The sequence below is a fragment of the Mustela erminea genome, chromosome 9, assembly GCF_009829155.1.
Source record: "Mustela erminea isolate mMusErm1 chromosome 9, mMusErm1.Pri, whole genome shotgun sequence".
NCBI classification, from domain to species: Eukaryota; Metazoa; Chordata; class Mammalia; order Carnivora; family Mustelidae; genus Mustela; species Mustela erminea.
The window spans coordinates 71,397,192-71,420,277 of NC_045622.1; the positions used below are offsets into that span (position 1 = coordinate 71,397,192).

The following is a 23,086-nucleotide window of genomic DNA, read 5'->3' on the forward strand; positions in this document are numbered from 1 at the left end:
CATCAATAGGCCAAATCAACATATTTTGAAGTGGCATCTTCTGAATCCCTTCAAGACTCATTTAACAGGGGCACCTGGATGGCTCAGTGGGTTGAACCACTGCCTTCGGCTCAGGTCATGATCTCGGGGTCCTGGGATCGAGCCCCGCATCGGGCTCTCTGCTCAGCAGGGAGCCTGCTTCCTCCTCTCTCTCTGCCTGCTTGTCATCTCTCTCTGTCAAATAAATAAATAAAATCTTAAAAAAAAAAAGACTCATTTAACAATTTTGGTTTTTAAAAAAGGGATTTATCTTTTCTCTAATTTATCAGTGTTAGGTAAAAAATAAATGTACATTTTGTTCTACTTGGGATTTGTTTTTCCTAAACCTAAGGAGGTTTACTGACCAAATAAGCTAACACTACTTCTATATCACTTTAATTTAAAAAAACCAAAAACCAAAAAAATACAGTCCCTGACATCCAAGAACTGGCCTGGTGCTATCAGTTGCTGGGCTGAGCTCAGTGTTGCTAAGAGCCGGCTTGGCACTCACAGGTAGGACTTGATGGTCTTCTGCTGAACATGAGCTATTTCACAGAACATCAGCATCAGATAAGGCCAGGCCACTCTGTGACCATGATGGATTAAGACAAAAACAAGTCATTCCAATAATCATGTCTGAACACAGACAAAGCAAGAACATTGTCCAAGCCATAAAATACCAAATATCTTCTTATACCAGCAAGTATGAGTGACTGCTGTTGCTTTACCAATTATAGCTCTAGGCTTGCTTTACTTTGTCCGCCCTCTGAATAATATTTGTTGAGATACTCACAGAATTGTCCTTACTTTCTGACAACCCCTGACCTAGAGTAAACCCTCTCTTCCTGTACTTTCTTCAACATCAACCAACCAAATCTCAAGTCCTGTCAGTCCTTTCTAATACCTTTCTACTGAGCTACCCGAAGGGGCCTATCATATATGCTCTTTCCTGCTGCAAGGAGTTATAAACCAAGCTTGTTCCACCACAGGAGCGTTCCTGATGGTCTCTGGCTAGTGGGCATTAATAATGTTTAAGATTATGAAATACAAGATCATGTTCAACTAAATTGAACCATTAAACTGACAAATGTTTTAATTCAACAGTAATTATATTTTGCCATATGTATGATTTGTAGTAACCTAATTGATTTCCAAGTTTTAAAAAATGATTTTACTTAGTTATTTGACAGAGAGAGAGAGAAAGCACAAGAAGGAAGAGTGGTAGGCAGAGGGAGTGGGAGAAGCAGACTCCCCGCTGAGCAAGGAGCCAGTACGGGGCTCCATTCCAGGACCCTGGGATCATGACCTGAGCTGAAGGCAGATGCTTAACTGACTGAGCCTCCCAGGTGTCCCAATTTCCAAGTTCTTAAACTTAAAAAACAAGAGACTGATACTAAGTTAATAAATGGATAATCATTGAATACCTAGAAAAGTTCTAAGTAATGTTAAATACTGCATCATTGGTTATTACTAAGCATAGTTCAAGGTGTACATGGTTTTGCTTATTTTTATATGCTAGAAATAAGCTATAATAAGCACGTTTTTTATAAGCATGTTAATAAACATGTTTGCTTTTGTTGCTTTAAGAGGTTGAAAAGATATGTATAATCTGTATTACATATATTCATGAGCTTTGCTAGTCTGCTGGAAAACTCCTGTACAACAGGCAGTTCTCATTTATTCACCCCTGCCCCCAACCAACAATTTTCTTTGTGCAACAGAGTTTAGTCACTTTGGTTAAATGTTAGTCAATATAAGTGGTTCAGACTATTCTAGGAGTAATACTGACAGAGGAAATACAACCATGCATGTCTTTTTTTTTAATATATATAACATATAACATATTTTTTTAACATACAACATATTATTTGTTTCAGGGGTACAGGTCTGTGCTTTGTCAGTCTTACACAATTTTTTTTTAAAAGATTTTATTTATTTATTTGACAGACAGAGATCACAAGTAGGCAGAGACGCAGGCAGAGAGAGAGGAGGAAGCAGGCTCCCTGCTGAGCAGAGAGCCTGATGTGGGGCTTGATCCCAGGACCCTGAGATCATGACCTGAGCTGAAGGCAGAGGCTTAACCCATTGAGCCACCCAGGCGCCCCCAGTCTTACACAATTTATAGCGCTCACCAATACACAAATCCTCCCCAATGTCCATCACCCAGCCACCCAATCGTCTCATCCCCCTCCATTCCAGCAACCCTCAGTTTGTTTCCTGAAATTAAGAGTCTCTTATGGTTTATCTCCCTCTCTGGTTACATCTTGTTTCCCTCCCTTGTCTTCCCTCCCTTCCCCTATGCTTCTCTGTCTTGTTTCTCAACTTCCTCATATCAGTGAAATCATATGATCATTGTCTTCTCTGATTGACTTATTTTGCTTAGCATAATACTCTCTAATTCCATCCGTGTTGTTGCAAATGGCAAGATTTTCGATTTTTGATGGCTGCATAATATTCCATTGTATATATATATACAACATCTTTATCCATTCATCTGTTGGTGGCCATCTAGGCTCTTTCCATAGTTTGGCTATTGTGCTATAAACTTTGGAGTGTACATGCCCCTTCGGATCACTACATTTGTATCTCTGGGGTAAATATGGGGTAAATACCCAGTAGTGTGATTGTGGGGTCATAGGGTAGCTCTATTTTCAAATTTTTGAGGAACCTCCATGCTGTTTTCCAGAGTGGCTGCTCCAACTTGCGTTCCCACCAACATCACAGGAGGTTTCCCCTATCTCCACATCCTCGCCAACACCTGTCATTTCCTGACTTGTTAATTTTAGCCATTCTTTTTTTAAAAAAAATTTTAGCCATTCTGATTGGTATATCTTTGTTTTCTAAGAGAAAAGAATAGGAAGAAATCCTCAAATTTTTTAGTCTCCAGATTCCTTTTCACTCATACAAGAAAATATATTACACATTTAAAATTTGTAAAATTCCTATATTACACATTTAAAATTTGCTAATAGGGGTGCCTGGGTGGCTCAGTCAGTTAAGTGTCTGCCTTCAGCTCAGGTCATGGTCCTGGGGGTCCTGGGATTAAGCCAGGCCCCCTGCTCAGCGGAAAGTCTGCTTCTCCATCTCCTTCTGCTGCTCTCTCACCTAGGGCTCTCTCACTCTCTCTCTCTCAAATAAATAAATAAAATCTTTTAAAAAAATTTGCTAACAGAGTAGATCTTACATTAAGTGCTGTTACAACACACACATACACACACAGGCATACACACACTAATGACAACAACAGTAAAGAGATGGGGAGGAAACTTTGGGAAGTAATGGGTAAGTGTGGCCTTGATGGTGGTAATGGTTTCACAGGTATATACTTATCTCCAAACTCATTGAGTTGTATATGTTAAATATATATAGCTTTTTATATGTCAATCATAACTTAATAAAGTAGCACAAAAAAGTAAAAAAAAAAATTTGCTTATAGTTCTTTTGGTCTTCAGCCTAAGTGTATATACATGCCAAATACTGTGTTCAAAAGTTACTCGAGTTACTAATTTCTTTGTCTTTGGAATTTTGACCATACTCTGGTTTGACCTAATCATGATTTGAGTTATGGGCAAATTGCATAGCCAAGGAAAATCACAAACCAATCTACAGCCCAAACTGGAACCCATATCTAAGATCAAACCTGCTGACCAGTTCAAGTGTATCAGTTCAGATCAGTTTACAGTTCAGTCAGAATTCCAGCCAGTACTATCTCAATACAATGTGGGCTCAAGATTTATACCGACATAGAAAAACAACCATGTTATCCTCAGCTAAGAGATCAGCCCAACTCAGAACATAGTCATGTGACAGTTCAGCTCGACACAGAAATCAAATCTCTCCTGACTAATCCAGATTGGAACCAAAGCCTGGTTTAGGATGGCCCAGAGCCCAGGATATGCTAGCTCATTCCACACTCATTACCTCATTAATTTATTCAACAAGTGTTTATTGTAGGTTTACTAGATTCCAGGCACTGGTAGGTACTAATGCTTATCTGGGCATGGGAGGACTCCTGAGAGGCCCGTATCACCCTAGTCACCTAAATGCACAGTTTAGCTCATCGTCTATTGTAGTCAACACTTCCCAACTAGTGTCATCAGAGAAGTTCTCACAGAATTTTTTCCTGGCATCATATACTGCTTCATCCCCTTATGGCAATTTTTTATTATGTAACAGCAAGTCCCATCATGACCTCCAACCCATAACCTTTTGACCTAGTAGATTTCCATATCTGCTTAGGACCATTCATTCAACAAATATTTAGTAAATGTCTTTAGATTACTAGGTCCTGGAGACACAAAAATACTGCCTTTAAGTAACTCACTGTCTTTATTTCTACCAAAGGAGATTAATACAATTTAAAAAAAAAAAGCTTACTCCAGGTCTATAACAAAGGTATAACTTCTTTAATAACGGTATCTTCAAAACTCTATGAGAGCCTAATGGAGGAGTTATTTCTTAGTGCTAGGACAGCATGGTTAGGGGAAGTGATTTCTCCACTGCTCCTTGAAGAACAACTACAGGTTTAGTGAGAGAGAAAGACTTTCCAAGAAAAGAAGCAGGCTAAGCTACGGCATGTAGGCAAGTAAGGAGAAGAGGATGCTGTAAGCATAAATGATTGGTGAAGTTACGGAGTACCTTATTCAAAAGAATATCTTTGAAGATACAATGGTTAATACCACTTCAGGAATAATGGGATTTGCTCTAAACCCAACCCAAGGATGTTTGACACCAAGGATATCTGACAACAAACATATAATAAGAATTATGCCAATATTAATGAATTTTTTTTGGAAAGTATCTTATGAGTTAAATTCCACTGATCCAGTTTAATTTCTTGATTAATGAATAGATTGTAAAGCTCTCAAATACCTAATGGGGGCAAAATGCTCTGAGGTGAGAGTGGCAGGATCAGAAAGAATATTCTTGGGATTAAAAGGACAGTGTATAAATATTTTGCTGCTTCTATCTTTGTCAAGATGAATTTTCCAAGGTCTGTATACCTTCCTATATCATAGATTACCTTTCCCTCCTATCCCATGTTTTCTCAACATTGACTCACCTTTTTGTTATATGGCATTCCCCAAACCAGTGTCACAAACGTAAATGCCTACAAGTGCTAGGTGGATAATATGAGTAAAGCTGCTAAGTGGGGACTGATAAACTCAGAGTATCTGCCTTGCCCAAAGAAGGAAGCTGTTCTTTTGCTGTAGCCAATCACTGCCATGGAGGAATGCAGGCTAAGGGTTGTCAGAATTCCAACATTTTCAAGCGAAGCCAGAAATTCTGATTTTTATTTTGGAAACTCTCAACTTGGCAACTAATTGGGAAGTTTAAAAAACCTTCAAAGCAGGCCAACAAAACCTGTCTGTAGGCCTGATTCTACTCCTGGGCACGAGTTTGTGAGACTTTGTCTGAAATTTTCCTAGTTTTCTGTGATATCATACTTGAAGGAATGAAGGACTGTTCCATCTCCTTCTAACATTACTGATTTCCCAAATATGGACTCACCCTCCTCTTGTTGGGAAGTACTATTTTGCACCACCCTCTACTGATTTCAGAGTTTGCTTACCCCTTTAAATGTCAATTTTTACCCCCTCCTTGTGCTATATCATGAACTATGCCAATAGTCTTCCCCTTCACTCTTGCCTGGTCATGCCCTTCATGACATATGAATGGCCTTACCACCCTGGAATGACAACTCATTTCTTCATACCTTTGCAATCCTTTGCCTATTTCTTTGATCATCCCCATCATGAGTCACCTCAGCTCAGGACTGCAATTTGGGATAGGGAGTGGGCATATACAGTCTGTGTGGCATCATAAAAGGATGAGATCGTTTGGAAAAAAATGGGGAAAAAATGTCTGCATTAAAGATTTTTAAAAGAATCATAAAAGTTAGGGAAGGATGCTTAAAAAGTGTGATTTAGATCTCTTTAGAGTGAATAAAAAGTATAAGATTATTTTTCCTAGGATTTCAGGTTAACTTTTATCATGGTGAAGTGCTATAGGATTTCTTTAAAGATACTTTGCTCTCTGGATATACTTTTTTTTTTTTTTAAAGATTTTATTTATTTATTTGACAGACAGAGATCACAAGTAGGCAGAGACGCAGGCAGAGAGAGAGGAGGAAGCAGGTTCCCTGCCGAACAGAGAGCCCCATGCGGGGCTCGATCCCAGGACCCCAGGATCATGACCTGAGCTGAAGGCAGAGCCTTTAACCCACTGAGCTACCCATGCGTCCCTGTTTATTTCTTAGATGAAGTATGAGGTTATCTTTTTTTAACTTCATGAAAGGAAAATCCAGAGATGAGGAGTAAGGTTTCCATAAGTGCAGTCATTGTTAAGTCATTAAGTCTTTTTGCTGGAAGGAAAAAAAATTATGAATGTAGCCCATAATATTTATTTGATACTGTTCCTTACTGCAGTGCAGCATGGCTGAATTTTATTCTCATTAAAGTTTTATAATCCACGGAGCATACCTCAGGATTCTTCATACTACTTTGTATGAAATAGTTTATTCTTCTTTTGTTTTTAAGATGGTTAAGTGGGAGTAGGATTATTATTTTGAGGAGATTATAAACTTCTTGGGTATGGAAAGACTAATTTTTAAAAATAAGATGCTCTTGAAATTATGGTCATTGTAACATGGAATTAGATATTATGATTTATGGTTATTAGTATTTATCTCCTATGTGTTAGTCACTATAATATCAGTGGGCAGAAGATATAATTTCCATTTTATTTCTAAAGAAAAAAAGACAAAAATAAAAATCAAATCCCTTTGCCAAAACACTGAGAAAAAAACATCCATAACAACATAATGACCTAACATAATTAGGTGATCTACCTTCCATTCATTCAACAAATATGTATTGATTGCTGGCTATGTGCATCAGAAACTGTTTTCAGCTCTGGATGAACAGTGATAAACCAAATATTGTCTATCCTTTCATATGATATCCTTCCATATAGATCTTATGATCTAGTGAGAGAGACAGAGAAAAATTACTAAGGGAAGAAGTGTATGTATGTGAATATCTGTATATACAAATGAATTTGTGCATACATACACATACACATACACACACATACTATCAGGGAGAATAATGGAAAAGAAGAGAGGGAAGCTATTTTAGATTGAGTGTTTGGAGCAGATTTTCTGAGACAGTGTGACCCTTGAGTGCTAATAGATAAGAAAGACCTAGTCATGCAAAATGTAGGGGAAATAGTGGTCTACTGAAGGGAGTACTGTTCGGGCAAAAGCCTTAACTAGGAATGGTTTCTAAGAACAAAGAAACCAGCATGGCTAGAGTATAGTGACTGAGAAGGTAGTGAGAAATAAGGCTGAACAGAAAGACAGGATGTATCAGAAAGAGCCTTGACAGAGAATAAGGAGTTTGGATGAGAAGCCATTGTTTTCAAGTAGAGCAGTGCTATATTTTATTATTTTTTTTATTTTACTTTTTAAAAAGATTTGTTTCTTTTTTAAAAAATTGTATTTATTTATTTGACAGAGAGAGATCACAAGTAGGCAGAGAAGCGGGTGAAGCAGGCTCCCTGCTGAACAGAGAGCCTGAAGGTGGGCTCAATCCCAGGACCCTGGGATCATGACCTGAGGTGGAAACTTTAACCCACTGAGCCACCCAGGCGCCCCTATTTGTTTCTTTTAAAGAGAGAGAGCCGTGAGCTTGGGGCGAGGGGAGGGTGGAGGGAGAGCTGAGTGCAGAGACAGACATGGGGCCCAACCTCACGACCTGAGCAGAAACCAAGAGTCAGATAAGGACACTTAATTGCTTGCACCTGGAGCATTGCTATGTTTTAAGGTTCATCCCCAGCTGCTGTGTGGAGAATGGATTATAGGGGATCGGAGTGGGATCTAGTTTGAGGCTATTTGCAATATTCCAGTGAGGAATGATGATGACTTGGACAAGGCTTGTAGCAGGAGAGAGAAAGTCATGTATCCTAGAGGTAGAACCAACAGAATGTGTTGATGGATTAGGTAGGTAGTGTGAAGGGAAACTCAGAATCAGGGGTGCCTCATAGGGCTTTGGCTTGAGCAACTGGGTGCATAGCTCTGGGAAGCAGATGTCAAGACAGAGCAAGGTACGCAAAAATCCCTAACCGAAAGGGATTTTTATTTTTATTTATTTTATTTATTTGACAGAGAGAAAGATCACAAATAGGCAGAGAGGCAGGGAATAACACTAATGAAATGAAAAGAGGCAGAAGCAGAAATGTGAAGGGGGTGGTTGACAGCAGTGACAAACCTGATAGTCTCTGCCAGCCCAATGGGGAGCTCCTGGGCAGAGATGTGAGTTAGTGGAGTTTTACACTGGCGTAGGCCCTTGTCCTACCACCTTGCTCATTCATTGCTAGAAGCCACCTGAAGAAGGGTGTAACTTTTTCTCTAAAAGCTGAGAGGGACCCTGAAGCAAGTAAGAGCTAGAGGCTGTCAGTTAACCACACTCCTCATAGCTGGGCAGTCAGTCCTTTCTTGAAGGGGGATATTAGCAGCATATCCCTGTGTCTCCCACAGGGAACAACAGGTGGGAAAAGGTCAAAAATTTAGTTTTAAACAAGAGAGGGATGAAGTTAGTTAATCATAACATTGAGTCATCAAATACTTACTGGGTTTCTGTAATAGGCCATTCAGATAGAAATACTATGCACAGAGGCACCTGGGTGGCTCAGTTGGTTAAGCATCTGCCTTCAGCTCAGGTCACAATTCCAGGACTCAGGGATAGAGCCCTGAGTCAGCCTCCCTCTCAGCAGGGAGTCTGCTTCTCCCTCTGCCCCACCTCCCCACTCACGCTCTCTCTTTCTTTTTCTCAAATAAATAATTAAATCTAAATAAATTAAAAAAAGAAAAAAGAAAAAGAAAGGAAGGAAGGAAAGGGATACCATGCACACAGTTGCAGGCAGTCCAGATTTCAAAAGAGATGTTTGGGCTGGAGATATGGAGAACTAGTACACGTATGACTGGCTGGGATCATCCAATAAGACAAAATCATTTTTAACCCTGAGAGGCATCATTTTTCTGGAGACTGCCTGGAGGCAATTTGGGTTGTCATATTGGGGAGAGGGACAAGGAGGTAGGGTCCAGGGATGTAAAACATCCTGAAATGCATGGGAAATCCTGCTCAGTGAAGAAGTGTTCAACACAAAAAGCCAATAGCGCCCTTGTGGAAAAACTGGCTGTAGACAGAGAAGTGGTTCCAGAACCAATCCCTGGGACATTCCAAATTTTAGAAGCTGTGTAATGGAGAAAAAATGTCTCAAAGGAGACTGAAGAAGAATATCCAGAAAGATAGAAAGAAAACCAGGACAGAATGGTGTCAGATGCCTAGAGTACAAAGTGCTTCAAGGAGAGAGAAGTTCGCAGCAAAGAATTCTGCTAATAGTTGAATAAGATGAGGACAGAAACTTGTTCATTCACAGGTGAGCTTAATAAGAGCAATCTCAGAGGAGTGGAGAAGGAAGCCAGACTGGCATAAGCTGAGAATAAAAGGGAGGGGAGCAGGTAGAGAAAGGAATTTTTAAAGGAATTTGCAAACATGATAACCTGAGGAACAAGTTATAGGGTGATTTGGAATCAAGGTAAGGGTTTTAGTTCAAATAGTTTATTATGAAAGTTTTTAAACAAAAATTGAACAAATTTCACAGTAAATATCACTAAATTCTACAATAACAATATTACTCTATTTGTTTTATCACATCTTTTTATTTATATGTAGGAAAGGGCTTTTTAAAAATTTATTTTATTTATTTGACAGAGAGAAAGATCACAAGCAGGCAGAGAGGCAGGCAGAGAGAGAGGGGGGAAGCAGGCTCCCCTCTGAGCAGAGGACCCCATCCCCACCCCCGCCACAATGCAGGACTCAATCCCAGGACCCCGGGATCACGACCTGAGCTGAAGGCAGAGGCTTTAACCCACTGAGCCACCCAGGCGCCCCAGACTTATTTTTATCATGGAAAAATGAACTCCAATTCATTGAAGCCCCTGTAGTCAGGTTATGTCACTTTAGCTGAATATAGATACAGAATCTGAGGGAAGTACAGTGGCCATACCTTTTTTCTCCTGAACACCTCTTCCTGTTTTGATCCTGGTTACAGACTTTATTCCTAGGCCACAGGAATAAATACCTGATCTAAACAGAACTTGGATTCTTTCTGCTGAAAAATTTAAACTTAATTAGGAATACCCAAAGGCAGAAGGAAATAATCTATTATTCCTTCTAGAAAGAAGGCCCAAGATCTCTTGCCCCTGGGATTGTTTCCCTGCTTAGTCTGTCTACAAGTTATTCAATTATCCTCTCAAAAAATCCCCCTTTTCTTTCTTTTTTTTTTTTTTTGAAGATTTTATTTATTTATTTGACAGACAAGAGATCATAAGTAGGCAGAGAGGCAGGCAGAGAGAGGAGGAAGGCTCCCCGCTGAGCAGAGAACCTGATGGGGAGCTGGATCCCAGGACACTGAGATCACAACCTGAGCCAAAGGCAGAGGCTTAACCCTCTGAGCCACCCAGGTGCTCCAAATCCCCCTTTTCTTAAAGTTAGCTAGAATTGGTTACTGTTGCTTTAAACCAATGATTCTCAACCAGGGAGATTTTGCCTCTTAATGAGTATCTGGCAATGTCTGTAGATATTTTCGGTTGACACAACTGAAGGTGGGTAATTTTTGCATCTAGGGTGTAGACACCAGGGATGCTGGTAACATCTGTAATGCACAAGACAATCCTGAGATTGAGCCCCAGATCCGGCTCCCTCCTCAGTAGGAAGCCTGCTTTTCCCTCGCTCCACCCTTTCCCTCCCTCTCATGCTCTCTCTCAAATAGATAAATAAAATATCTTTAAAAATTTAAGAAACAAAATAAAAAGCAAACTTATAGAACAAATTGGTGGTTGCCAGATTCAGGAGATGGGGAGTGGGTGTAGGTGAAGGTGGTCAAAAGGTACATACTTCCAGTTGTCAAATAAATAAATCCTGGGGATGTAAAGTATAGCTTGGTGACCATAGTTTAAAAATCCTGTATTGCATTTTTGGAAGTTGCTATGAGAGTAAATTTTTTTTAAGGTTTATTTATTTTAGAGAGAGAGAGAAAGAGCATGTGGGCCTGATGGAAAGCTGTGGGGAGTGGGGAGAGGGAAAGGGAGAGACTCTCAAGCAGATTTCCTACTGAGTGAGGAGCTCCATCCTATTACCCGAAGTGGAATGTCCTGAGTGGAAATCAAGAGTCAGATGCTTAACTAACTGAGCCACCCAGCTGCTCCGCTAAGAGAATAAATCCTAAAAAAGTCTCATCATAAGAAAACAGATTTGTAATTATGTGTGATGATGGATGTTAACTAGACTTATTGTGGTGATCATTTCACAATATATACATAGTGAATACAAAATTTTGAAACATTATGTTGTACACCTGAAACTCATATGTTATTTGTCAATTATACTTCAATAAAGAAAAGGGAAAAAAAAGCTGATGAAATCAAGTTGATCTAGAGATAACTCATATCCCCTAGAGCTTGTTAGAAATGCAGAATCTTGGGGCGCCTGGGTGGCTCAGTGGGTTAAAGCCTCTGCCTTCAGCTCAGGTCATGATCCCAGGGTCCTGGGATCGAGCCTCACAACTGGCTCTCTGCTCTGTGGGGAGCCTGCTTCATCCTCTCTCTCTGCCTGCCTCTCTGCCTACTTGTGACCTCTGTCTGTCCAATAAATAAATAAAATCCTTAAAAAAAAAAAGAAATGCAGAATCTTGGGTCTTATTGTAGATTTACTGAATATGAATATGCATTTTAAGAAAATCTGCATGCACATTTAGGTCTGAGAAGCAATGGGTTAGAGGATTTGATGAAGGGGAAAGTTTTTGCACTGGGGATGCTGAAAAGATGCTTCTGGCAGAATTTTCTCAATCAGAGGTTAGCAAAAAAAAAAAAAAGAAAATTTTTTTTTGTGTAAAGAGCTAGGTAGTAAATATTTTTAGCTTTGAGGGCCAGTCTCTGTTACAACCACTGAACCCGGCCATTGTAGTACAACAGCAACCAGGGACAATATATAAACAAATGAGTATGACTGTTGAGTATGGCAATGTTCCAATAAGATTATTTGCAAAAACAGGCAGTTGGTTGATTTGGTCCAAGGGCCATAGCTTGCTGACCCCCGATCTAGACCTTAGTGAAATGAGTAAGTCTTTGCTCCCATGTGGAGTGTACTGTTCAGTTTTTGTTCTGATTACTTACTGTCTCTTGTCAGTATATACTCCTGCCTCCCTCTCTCCTCTTTTGAAGACAACGAAGAACTTGGCCAGTTGATGTTCTGTGAGATCCTAGAAGTGAGAAAGGGGAGAACTGAGGTATTAGGAAGCCGTAATTTCCTTGATATCATTTTTTTTTTCTGTCTAAAGTATCAAGAGATGTACTATGGACAAGCTTCACATCAGCTGTTTCTTTGGAGTTGTTCCCTTTTTATTTTCTTGGCTTCTAGTAAACTCATTTTGAACTTCTCTGAGCCAAGGGAAATCAAGAAAAGATATTTTATCCTTGCATAGACCGGGTTGAGCAACAGCCCCTTGATGGCAGTGGCAGTGGTAATCAGAAAGAGATTCTATGGTAACAGGCTGATGGCTGGGGGTAGTGGAGGGGAAGAGAAATCATATCTGTTGAGCATCTCTTCCCTAATGCTTTACATCATTTGAATCCTTACAGTAAGTCCAGTATTATGACCCCAGGATACAGATGGAGAAACTGAAAGCAATATTTTATCAAACATTAATATAGCAATTACTGTATGCCACATACCGCTCTGTTTTACCAATATAAACTCTTTTAATCCGCAGAACTCTATGAAGGGAAATATTCTTGCCTTCATGTTAGAAATGGGGAAACTATGCTATGGAGACAGGTTAAATAACTTGCTAGAGGAAACTCAGTTAATAAAGTAGAACTGGGTTTTCAATCCAGAGAGAATGGGATCTTGTTCTGACTCCAAAACCTTGTTTTCTTCCCTTGTACAATGTAATAATAGTATGTTCTCCAGTCCTCCTTCCCATCAGATTTTCCATCAATGCTAGCCCCCCACTCCAAGTTTGGGGTTACCTATTAAGTAACATTTCCTTATTAGTCCCTCAGATCATAGCATGTTTCCAGGGGTCATTATCAACAAAATTTTTCTCTACCACAAAACAATCTTTATTAGTATAAGATGCTGTTGCCTGCTTTATATGAGCATGACACTCTGAAATATTTTTCTCAGCAATTTCTCCTAACCCTGGATCTTGCTGTTTAATTTTTGTTTGTCCTGTCTTCCTTGTCTTCTCTTTTTTGTTCATGACAGAATATTGCTGAGAATAATGCTGACATCTCAGTCACCACGCTAGTGGACATTAATCTTTTGCTCTTATTTTATTATTGGATTAATCCAATTTTCTTATTCTCCATTATTCACCTCCATTGGATTACCATAAGTAATCTAGATACATTATTACCAGATCTTTCAGAGTGTCCCCTTAAAGGTTCTATCCCAAATCTTAGCGCCTGGATCAGGCACTATGTGTTTGGCCCTCTGGTGGATAATGGGTAATAAAAATGTGGATGATGGGGATGCCTGGGTGGCTCAATTGGTTAAGCATCTGCTTTTGGCTCACGTCATGATCCCAGATCCTGGGATCCAGTGCTGGATTCCACATCTGGCTCTTCCTCAGTAGGAAGCCTGCTTCTCCCTCTGCCTGCCAACCACCCCCCACGCCTACCCAGCTTGTGCTCTGACATATAAATAAATAAAATCTTTAAAAAAAATGTGGAAGATGTATTTACGGTTTAGTGATTTCCACTAAATGTGGTATCGTCTCCTGATCTGACACTAATATTGATTACTAATGATACATAACCAATATACAATATTTCCCCATGTTTTCCAAATTGAAATTCAGTGCTCCTACACCATCACCTCTTGAATATTCTTTCTTACTCTACTGCCTTGTTCTTCAATCTGTCCATCGGAGCAGAACATGACTATTTTCCTTACCTCTGGCTCTGCTATTAAACTTTCATTAGAGGCAGAATCACAACATTCTAAGACTTTGATGATAGGGGAGATAGTTTAAGATTTTGATTTTTAAAAAGTGCAAAAGTGTTTCTAACTGAACCTTAAAAAGGTTTGAGGCACTGTTCTAAGTATGTCCATGAGAAGTGCATAAGGGCAAAGTTTGCTGGTCTTGCAGTCCAAAACTTGAATTACAGTCCTAGCTCAGCCACTAAGGTAAGGATGGCTAATATTTATTGAGCACTTAGTGTGTGCCAGTCACTTTTCTACTAATCATCGCACTGTGAGGAGGAGGGTACAAGTATTACCCCTTTTTACAGAAAAGGAAACTGAGACACAACGCTCTTAAGTAACTTGGGAGTTGGTATGGTAAACTGAATCCGGTTTTGCAACATAGGCAGTCTGGCTCCAAACTGGTGCAATTAGTTCCTACCCGCCTTTACTCCCTGGTAAATACAGCCATGATTAACATACATGCAAGCAGATTCAGCACTGGTTTTCTTTTTTTTTTTTTTTTTTTTTTTTTTTTTTCAGCACTGGTTTTCTGCAGTTCTGCTCATTTAATCTCCACGAACAACTCTGAAGTTGATACCGTTTTTTATAAGCTAGGAAACTAAGGCCCAGAGCGGTAACTATTATTTGGCAGACATGCTTGGAGATCAGCCTCGACGCTCCAAAATCTTCTCCAACCCTCGAACCATGTAGCTCTTTGAGCCTGTTTTCCCACCTTTAAAGTGAGGGGAAGTGGAGTAATGCCTCAGCTCTACGAGGGAAGGCTGTAGAGAGGTATGTGCACACAAAGGTGAGCGAGAAGTGGTGGTAAAAAACAATCAAGTTCGGGGGCCGAGGGCCCAGCATGCATAATCGGGGCTGGTGAGTGTGCGGATACCAGAAAGATTCCCGCCAGGGAGCTGGGGAAGGGGGAGTGGGTGTCGCCCCGAGCGAGGCCTTTAGGCGAAAATGGGGCCTGACAGCCTATCTCTGCGGGGTCCAGCGCTGCCCGCGCTTCCAGTGGCCAAAGGGGAGGGGATCCCTGGGGCTTTGTCGCGATGCCGGGACAGCACCTCACCCGCCCAAATCCTGCTTCGCAAGATTCTCCATGAAAGCTAGAGAAGGAAGGGGCGCGGCTTCCCCGCCAGCGTCGCAGAGCGCCACGTCCCTCTTGGCTTAAGCTCCCCAGGTTCCTCCGCGTTCCTCTTCCACGCCATCCGCCTCTCACCCCGCGGGGGTGCGGCCTCGTCTCCGCCCCTGCCAATCGGGAACGTCCGTGGCCCCAATCGGACCAATCAGAGGCTTCCAGGAGGGGCGGGGGCTGTCGCCAAGGCAGCGAAGAGGCGGGAGCGTGCGGTCAGCGGAGGTACAGAGAAAAACCGCGGAGGGGGGGCCGGAGAGACAGGTTAGTGTGTTGCGTGCATTCAGCAGGCGGAGCCTCGAGCGCCGAGACCCGGCTGCTTAAGGCCGGAGGCCGGAGGTGGGTGCGGATCAGCGCGGCGGGAGGCTGGAGCGGGTGCTGAGAGAGGGCTCAGGGCTTCGGCTGCCCTACCCTGCAGTGAGAATGGCGGGGGGAACCGCACAGCGGGCGGCACCGACGTGGGGTGCTTCCAGTTGCAGCCCTAGGCGTGGGGTCCCTTTTCCCACTCCACTCGCCTCAGGGCACCCAAGCTTTCTTTGGGGTAGATGAAGGTGGGAGGCTCATGGCGGGGAGCAGGCGTGGGTGAGTGCAGGACCGAGAGCCCGTCAGGGTCCAGCCTCGCCTTGGCAGGTCGCTGGGCGAGGGAGGCGACCCCTAAGAAGGGGGGTGCACTCACCAGGTCCCTGCAGATGCACATCGCCCCTGGCGCGGTCAAGCGAAACTAGGCCGGCCAACCCTGCTCTTCTGCCTGTCTGTTAACCCCGCAAACCTTGACACTTAGAGAAAGTTCGTGTCAGCTGTGGTACTGTTTTCCCTGAAGTGAGAAATCGCTGTAAGATGAGCTCTTTCTGTTTCGGAGGTAGTACTTCCACTTCCTTGTTGCATTTACTAAATGGTAACTCTGTGAATAAATGTATTATTGTTGTGGTCGGTGCTGGCAAGGGGTCTTGGTTGGCAATTATTTTACAATATCCAGATTTTTTTTTTTTTAAAGATTTTATTTGTTTGTCAGAGAGCCCAAGCAGGGGAAGCAGAAGGCAGAGGAAGAGGGAGAAGCAGGCTCCCCGCTGAGCAGAGAGCTGGACACAGGGACATAGGGCTCCATCCTGGGACTCTGGGATCGTGACCTGAGCAGAAGGCAGTCGCTTAACGGACTGAGCGACCCAGGCGTCCAACAATATCCAGATGTTTTATAATAGCGAGACAGAGACAGGAGCAGGGAGAGAGGGAGAGAAAGAGGGAGGGAGAAAATATGAACATGACCCTTGAATCATTATTCTGAATTCTGGGAGATGGAACCTCTTGAGATTCTTAGAGTGTCCACTAAACTCTTAAATTGGATAGTGTACACTAACACAATTGAGTAACTAAGTGCTCCCATCTAAGCCTTTTATTGAGGCTATTAAATCCATGGATGAATATGAACATCAAACCACCTATTATTATCTTGGCTAAAAAGGGGGGAAGGGGAAAGGAGGAGGATAAAAGCAAATATTTCTTTTTTTTTTTTTAAAGATTTTATTTATTTGAGAGAGAGAGTGAGCAGGAGTATGGGTTGGTAGGCAGAGGGAGGGGGAGAAACAGGCTCTCCCCTGAGCAGGGATCGCCATGTGGGACTGGATCCCAGGACACTGGGATCATGACCTAAGCTGAAGGCATCTGCTTAACCAACTGAGCCACCCAGGTACCCCTAAATGCAAATATTTCTGATAGTCAATTCGGTCTGAAGCAGATTCTGGACTTTCTCTAAAGAATTGGGAAAAAAAAAAGTGCTGAGACAGTTGCTTTAAGGAATTTATTAAAAGTACTATGGTTAAAAAAATAACATGGTTAATAGATTTGGATCTGATATGCAAATATTTCTGATAGTTTTGTTTGAAGGAGATTCCGGACTTGTCCTGTAAGAATTGAAAGAATTGAGGAGACATTTGCTTTAAGGAATTTGTTAAAAATAGTATGACTAGAGGTATAATAGATCTGGATCCTATAACCTGTAGCTCCTTTCATGATTTATTTAAATTTTTGTTTCTTACGGCCTTCCCTGGTGAATTCTGTTGAATAGTCAGGCTATCCAGATTTTTGCATCTTGTCCCTTATAGAAATTACCTCAGGATTCAACTTCATTGAAGCTGAATGCGGGTTCTTGTTTCATAAAACTCGACCAGCAAGTTCAACAAATGCTGAACAAACAAATGTCTCAACAAATGTTCCTCAGTAAATAGGGCCCCAAAATTTTAAAAATGGATATTTAGAATGAGAAATCTCCAATACTATTACTCTTGTGATTGGGGTAGACATGGAAACTACTGTTTCTCATCTAGTTCTCTAAACTTTCCATGATCCAGTCTAACTTTCTAGTGAAAAATTCATTTCTGCCTCCTGGTGGTTACTAGTGCTGTTCTGTTCCAGCAGTCTTAATATACCCACCTTGCCATGGCCGATGTCCCTGCTCTGTTCACCTTAATCTGCCGATTGGTACTTACTGTTCAACTTTTGCCAAACGGGTCTGTGCCCTGTAAATACCCGTTGAAATGAAATGCACAATGAAAACAATGAAGGTACCTTTCAAACCTCTAGTTGTTCATCATGGTTGCTAATACAGACTACAGTAACATGATCAGTACCAGTGTCTTTTTGTTTGGAGTTATGTTGTGTATCTCTATAGATAAATCCAATTAATTTTTAAATTTAGAATAACATTTAAGTTGCTTTCCACTTTCTAAGGTCTTTTTGATGAATGAGCAAAATACGCTTTTAAGTATTGGGTAGCTGGAGGAATCAAGTATAGGATTTTAAAGTGCATTTAAAGTAATCCTTAAGTAGATAAACTTTTAAGTATTGTGAGTAATTGAGTTGACTGTATTTGGGATGATAGATGATTAACTTTTTCTAAATATCTGAAGGTCTGGGAAGGGGAAATTTGTTGTTTTTATGTTGGATATGTGCAATTAGCTTATAGACTTAAAAAACAGGCTCCTAACATTTCAAATGACTTATTTAAGGAAAAAAGCTCAATCACTTATTGATTTTCAATCCAAAGTTAAAAAAAAAAAACATGAAATGGTGAAAATTATTCTTGATTAGAATTTGATGGCCAGATTCCAATCCTGTCTCTGTCAAATAGTTTTGGCCACGTCAGTTAGCTTCCTTATGCTTTATAACCTTTTGTAAAAGTTGGGTCTGAACCAAACCTTACCTCTGAGATCATTTCTGGTCCCAGAATTCTGTGTTAAAAATTTTAAAGCAACCTTGTGGAAATTGAGATAGCAATTGCATGCTTTTGTTTTTGGCAGAGCTTTTTAAAATTTTTTTTCAATTTTTTTTTTTTAATTTGGCAGAGCTTTTTGGCATATTGTGTTTTAGTTATCCAAAGTACAGTATATATGCATAATGGAAACATTGTAGTTTTACTAAATTTGTTTATTGAGTGATACAGATGAGAAACAGTATCTGCTTTCATTAAGTAAGCCTATTACCAAGGATACTGTAACAAAATAAGATTGGGGGGGAGGCAATATGATGGTGTCCTTTTCTACAGATATGAGCCTCAGAGACATTAATATCTATACTAATGTCTTGATACATGGAAGGGTTGGAGTCCAGCTAAGCTGGTTATACATTTAATGCTTTTATTTTGAATCTCGCTTTCCTGTGGATGCTTATTTAAATTTTTTTTTTTTTTTAATTAAGTGATCTCTGTGCTCCAGGTGGGGCTCGAACTCACAACCCCAAGATAAAGAGTTGCATGCTCTACCGACTAAGCCAGCCAGGCACCCCAGTATCTATACTAATGTCTCAATACTCAGAAGGGTTGGAGTCCTGCTCAGCTGGTCATACATCTAACACTTTACTTTGAATCTTGCTTTCCTGTAGATTGTCATTTTTAAAGGGAAAAATGGAGTTGGGTATCAGGGTTCCGGTCTCTCTCATCACTGCTGCCATTGAGAAACTCAGAAGCCGTTTATTTTTCTCCACCTCACTCCCTTTCCCTGTTAGAATTAAGACATTGACAGCAAGAGGAAGCAACCAAGGTTTCCTGGCTAAGGGCAGTGCCTTAGAGAGAGAAACCTGGGACTCTTGTTTTAATCCCAGGGAGGAAGAGATTGTATTCCTCTTTTGTTGGTTGTATTCTTTTCATTGGCCCGCAGCTGCTTCAGGACTTTGGCTATGGCAATGCTCAGGGGAGAGTTCTAATGCAGCCTTTCCAAAAATGACATTTAAAGGGTGTATTTCAAACTGGTGTATTGCTTTTTAGGTTCTATAACTTTGTGTGTTTACAGAACAGATTTTTATTACTTTATATAGCTGTTTCATTTCAAGACATGAAGGGCTTTAATATTTACTGAGCATTTCTGATTGCCATGCACTGTGCTAATTACCATATATTCATTCTTACTTTCAGCCAATCAAAAACTTAGGAAGAAGTATTAGTTCAGTTTATAGGTAGGAAAATTGAGAACCAGAAAGGCAAACAGCTTGCCAGTAAATGGGAGTGATAAGGATTCAATCTGTTGTTTATTTTTGACTATGCTATGTTAATAAAAGTCAACATGCCTTTTTGAACATACAATGTGTATGATCACTCTCCTGCTTAGATGATTTTATTTTTAATATACCATAAAAAGAAATACATGTGTTTTTAAAATCTGAAGATATTTTATTTGCTTATTTTCTTTGTAAACTGCTTAGAAATAATTCCTTTTGTTCACCAGTGAGTTTGCACATGAGCCAACTGCCTTGTATTTGACAATTGGATTTCAAAAAAGAAAATCTGAGCTATTTTGCTTTATTACTGATCTCTGTGACTGAGACTCAGGCCAAGATTAATTTTTTAAAGTGATGGTAAGAGTAAAGAAAGATTCTAGTAAAGGATTTTAAGAGAAATTTCAGTTAAGGATCTAATGAGAAAACTTACCCTATATCTTGAAGTCTCGTTGCTGAGGAAAATAAGCTTTTAGTCTGAATTCTTATTTACAAGGGGAGTGATACAGTAAAGCCAGCATCATAACCCCAAATCTTTGTTTATTGTGGTCTTTGATTCTGTTTAATATTTCTCTCTTCCCTCTCCACTGGATTTAGTGGATAATTTAGTCTCCTTCCACATAATAAAAATTTGGTACTTTTACTATTTACAGGATGTGACAAATATATATATATATATATATATATATATATATATACACATATACTATCATATGCTGTTACCACTATAATAAGGCCAAAATTTATGTTTGTATTAATCTGTTTTTATCTCATTTTTTTTTATATTTAGAACTTGCTGAGTCAGATTTTAGTGAAAAAGCATTGACCTAGGAGTCAAGACCCACCTCTTCACTAATTTGATATTGTGCAAGTCATCTTACTTCTCTGCATCTCAGTTGCCTGATCTGTAAAAAAGGAGATAAAAATTCTTTACCTATCTGAAGGTAAGTGATCAGTTAAGAAAGCAAAAAATAAATACAGATGTAATGGTGGCCTAAACATACAATGTTTATTTTCTTATGTAAAATAATTCTTTTTTTAAAGATTTTATTTATTTATTTGATAATGAGAGAGAAAGTGGGGAAGAGAGGGTGAGGGGCAGAAGGGGAAGCAGACTCCCCACTGAGCAGGGAGCCCACTGTGGGGCTCAGTCCTGGGACTCTAGGATCACGACCTGAGCTGAAGGCAGAGGCTTGGCCAACTAAGCCACCCAGGTGTCCCTCATGTAAAATAATTCTTGAATTATGTTGTCTGGGTCAGGTACAGTAGCTTCATAAAGTTATCAGGGACCTAAACTTTTCCCAGTTCTTTGATCTGCCATCTTTAAGGTTTGGCACTGGTCCTTGTAGTCCAAGATAGCTGCCAGAATTCTAATAATCACAGCCAGGTTCCAGGCAGGAAGGCAAAGACAAAGATGCTTCCTTTTCCTTTAAAGAGACTTCCCAAACCAAAACTCAGGTTACCAGGGAACTAGGGAAATGTAGCTGGACGCTGAGCTACCCTGAATAAAACTGGGCTTTTGTTACTGAGGAGGAAGGGAAGATCTGGATATTGACAGGCAAATAGGAGTCTCTGCCATACTCTTTTTCTCTTTCATCTCTGAGATCTGTAAGCTATGATAGCCACTCATAGAAACTTCGGTAATTGCCACAGAAGAGCTTTGTCTGATCATTGTCTTCAAAATGAATAACTTTAATAAATTGTGTTTCTTTTTTTACTTTTATCCTGTGATTCAGTATAGAAGCTTTCCTGTCTTATTGAGAATTTGTTCTCGTTTTTACTTTTATTTTTATTATTGAAATATAACTTAAAATTTTATTAGTTGCAAGTATATAATGTATCGATTGATCAGTTGTACACATTACCCAGTGCTCACTCCAATAAGTGTACTTACTATCACCATACAAAGTTATTACACTGTTACTGACTATATTCCCTGTGCTGCAGTTTTCATCACTATGACTATTTATTTTACAACTAGAAGTTTGTATCTCCTAATTTCTTTCACCTATTTTACCCATCCTTCCACTTCCGTTCCATTTGGCAACCACTAGTTTGTTCTCTGGGTTTATGGATCTGTTTTTGTTTGTGTTTTAGATTCCACATATAAGTGGAATCGTACAGGATATGACTTTCTTCACCTGATTTATTTCACTTAGCATAATACCCTTTAGGTATATCCATGTTGTTGGAAATAACAAGATTTTGTTCTTTTTTATGGCTGAGTAATATTCCAGGATATATACCACATTTCCTTTATCCATTCACCTATTAATGGACACTGAGGGTGTCTTCACTATTGTAAGTAATGCTGCAATAAACAGATTAGTGTTTTTATTTTCTTTGAGTAAATACCCAGCAATAGAAGTACTGGGTCATGTGGTATTTCATTTTTAATTTTTTAAATTTAATATTTTGAAGAAACGTCATGCTGTTTTTCTAGCGATTGTACCAATTTACATTCCCACCAACAGTGCACAAGAGATCCATTTTCTCTACATTTTGGTCAGCACTTGTTGTTTCTTAACTTACTGATACTAGCTATTCTGACGGGTGTGAGGCAGTATCTCAGTATGGTTTTGATTTGTATTTCCCTGGTGATGAATGATGTTGAGCATCTTTTCAGTTGTCTGTTGGCCATCTGTCTGTCTTCTTTGGAAAAACATCTGTTCAAGTCCTGTGCCCTTTTTAAAATCAGATTTATTTTTTTACTCTCAAGTTTTATGAATTCTTTATATATTTTGGTATTAACTTCTTATTAGATACATGATTTGCAAATATCTTCTTCCATTCAGTAAATTGCCTTTTTATTTTGTTGATGGATTCCCTTATTGTGCAAGAGCTTTTTAATTTGATGTAGTACAAATAATTTACTTTTGCTTTTGTTTCCCTTGACAAAGGAGACATATCTAGAAAAATACTGCTATGGGTGATGTCAAAGAGAAGTGTGCCTATTTTTTTTTTTTTTCTAGGAATTTTTATGGTTTTAGATTTCCCATGTAGATCTTTAAAGCTTTTTATTTTTTTTTTTAAAGATTTTTATTTATTTGTTAGAGAGAGAGAGAGAGATACAGAGTGCAAGCACAGGCAGACAGAGTGGCAGGCTGGAGGCAGAGGGAGAAGCAGGCTCCCTGCTGAGCAAGGATCCCGATGTGGGACTCGATCCCAGGACGCTGGGATCATGACCTGAGCCGAAGGCAGATGCTTAACCAACTGAGCCACCCAGGTGTCCCATAGATTTCCCATGTAGATCTTTAATCCATTTCGAATTTATTTTGTCTGTGCCATAAGAAAATGTTCTAGTTTCATTCACTTGCATGTAGCTGTCCAGTTTTACCAAAGCCATGAGGAGACTATTGTATATTGTATATTGTATATTCATGTCTCCTTTGTAGCAGATTAGGTGGGGTTTTTT

General features: G+C 39.9%; 1 protein-coding gene and 1 long non-coding RNA gene across 5 annotated transcripts in view; one reads left to right on the forward strand and one right to left on the reverse strand.

Moving 5' to 3' along the window:
* Positions 1–286: 286 nt before the first annotated feature.
* LOC116599213 lies at positions 287–15,343 on the reverse strand. The gene is made up of 3 exons (XR_004289284.1): positions 15,127–15,343; positions 12,257–12,342; positions 287–604 (listed from the first exon to the last, which is right to left on the reverse strand). It is a non-coding gene; the product is annotated as an uncharacterized LOC116599213 (long non-coding RNA).
* A 33-nt stretch (positions 15,344–15,376) lies between these two features.
* Positions 15,377–23,086, forward strand: part of NUCB2 (nucleobindin 2) — a 49,256-nt gene continuing 41,546 nt past the window's right edge. Inside the window, exons 1-3 of one of the 4 annotated variants that reach the window (XM_032358956.1) lie at positions 15,395–15,528; positions 17,599–17,747; positions 20,462–20,615. The gene's annotated coding sequence lies outside the window, so the exon portion shown is untranslated. Of the gene's footprint in view, positions 15,529–17,598; positions 17,748–20,461; positions 20,616–23,086 lie in introns of all 4 variants that reach the window. The other 3 variants (XM_032358957.1, XM_032358959.1, XM_032358955.1) reach the window with 3 other exon arrangements.